This window comes from Aquarana catesbeiana, linkage group LG12 (genome assembly GCF_042186555.1).
Source record: "Aquarana catesbeiana isolate 2022-GZ linkage group LG12, ASM4218655v1, whole genome shotgun sequence".
Lineage (NCBI taxonomy): Eukaryota > Metazoa > Chordata > Amphibia > Anura > Ranidae > Aquarana > Aquarana catesbeiana.
Genome location: NC_133335.1, coordinates 30,275,488 through 30,277,677, shown reverse-complemented (window position 1 = coordinate 30,277,677; position 2,190 = coordinate 30,275,488). Strand labels below are relative to the sequence as shown.

The 2,190-nt window shown below is 40.2% G+C and overlaps 1 protein-coding gene across 1 annotated transcript in view; it reads right to left on the bottom strand.

Annotated features, from left to right (window-relative positions):
• Nucleotides 1-719: 719 nt before the first annotated feature.
• The window catches only part of TAF4 (TATA-box binding protein associated factor 4), a gene marked incomplete in the record, with an annotated part of 77,189 nt that continues 75,718 nt past the window's right edge, over nucleotides 720-2,190 (bottom strand). The window contains 1 exon segment of the mRNA XM_073607531.1: nucleotides 720-2,172.

Below are 2,190 nucleotides of genomic sequence, written 5' to 3'. Positions count from 1 at the left end.
CTGGCCTACACAGGGGAGATCATGTGACTGGACCAAAGTGGCCTGAAAAAAAATTTCAGTCTGCTCCGCTCCGGTCTCGTGGTTCTGGTGTCAGCCAGCGCTGCTGGAGAGAGGGGGAAGCGCCGACAATGGATGGGCAATTGCATTTTCAGCCATTGTTGGAGCACTGTCTCCTTTCCCTGGCAGCCGGCACTGGTCTGAACAGGGGAGATCCTGTGACTGGACTAGAGCGGCTTTAAAATTTCAGGGTGCTTCGGTCATGTGATCCTGCTTCCGTGTCACTGCTGCAGGGGAGAGGAGGAAGCGTCGACAATGGAAGGGATATTGTTTCTTATGGGTGACGTTACTGCTCCCTGGCATTTCCAGCCATGGTCTCCTCTCCACTGCAGCCGGCACTTGCCTACACAAGGGAGTGCATGTGACCATTAATGCACAGGTCACCAAGTATAGGTGTTTAGGTGTTAGGAAGGGGAGGGGAAAGTTTTAAGAGTAGTTAGGGTTATCCTTAAGTTCCACTTTGAGTCGAAAATTCCACTTTACGGCAGAACTCCAAAATCAGCATACTTGTTCTAGGTCCACGGCTGAAAAGTACTGAAGCCACTTGATGAGCATGACAGCCAAGGAACTGGGAGAAAGCAGCTTCCCGACATCCCCCGGCCACCTCTGAAGCATTTCCCATTGTGAATCAACCCAACAACATAACACACAGACAGACGTGGTACAGATAAATTTGTTTTTAATAAAGGAGTTAATTTTCTTTCAATCCTATATAAAACAATAGCAATTAAAAACTTCATTTTTGAAAGTAAAATATTTACATATGAACAAGTAACTGTGCAAAAATGTACAAGAAAACAAAATGGAAAGACAAGATCAGCAGGCGGGTGGGAGGAGGAGGAGGAGACGACGACAACAGGATGTAACAGCGGGTCAGTTACAAATACTGATCAGAGTTCGGTGACAAAAGGCAGAGTTTGGTAAATCCGGGGGGCGGGGGTGGGGGGGGGAGGGTGGACACAAGGTCAGGCTATTTACACTCATAAAAGTATTACCAATCAACAGTTTTAATACAGTAACCTCTGAAAATATAAAGAACCAATTAGTATATTTTATTTTTTTTTTTTTTTAATTCCGTAATAAAAAAATAGGTACAAAGATGGGGCTATTGCCGTGGCGGCAGAAAATGGTCGCCAAAGCTTGCATACTGTTTTTTGTTTTTAACAAAATATTTTACGGATATTTGTACATAGTCATTTGCGGTAGAATGGGAGATTCTGTGTTATATTTAAATTTCGCCAACCCCCCCCCCCCCCCCCGCTATCATGTGCCAAAAATTATCTACAAGAACTACCCAAAAATACAGCAAGCCATGTCGAGACTTTTACCAAGTGTGTCACAAAGGAAAAAAAAAAACCCTCTGTAGAAAAAAAAACAAAAAAAAAAACAAAAAAAAATTAAAAAACAAAACAAAAAAACAAAAAACAAAAAAAAAACACGGTGGCGTCTCTGTTAAAAGAGAGGGTGGAGCGCTCAAATTATATACGAAAAAAAAAAATTAAAACAGTGCAAGTATAATATATATATAGATATTTATATATTTATGCCATAAAATGTTGTGTCCTTTGTCATAAACTTTTGCAACTGCCCACAGGTTTTTTTTTTTTATTTTCTTTACAAAAAAATAAAAAAAATAAGCAAATAAAATAATACAACATTGCATTATGTGTTTTTTTTAAACTTTAGTTATTTCTTCCTAAAATTTAAAAACAGTCTATTTAAACCTTTATTTTGGAAGTTTAGATTTCTAAAATTTTACTTTAATTGGGTTGCCCAAAGAAGGGGGGGGGGGGGGGTTAAACACTGTAGATTGCTAAAAAATTAGAGAGGCAAAGATGGTTCTGGTGTGTCGATCCCACAGTAGGCAGAGGTAAAACCAATAAATACAATGAAAAAAAAAAATATAGGGTGGGGGTAAGAGGGACTGCCCTCTGCAAAAAAAGAACCGACGTGTCATAACTGGAACTCCTTTCACTGGCAATGAAAGGGGCGGAAGAATATAAAAACGCACAGTTACTGACCACTGGCGAGAAACAGAAGTAAAAACGGGTTTTAAAAAAAGTCCATCCATATATGGCTTGATTTGCAGAAGGCAGCTTTCCATCCTGTGGGTTTCTCCCATCCCCAAGTATC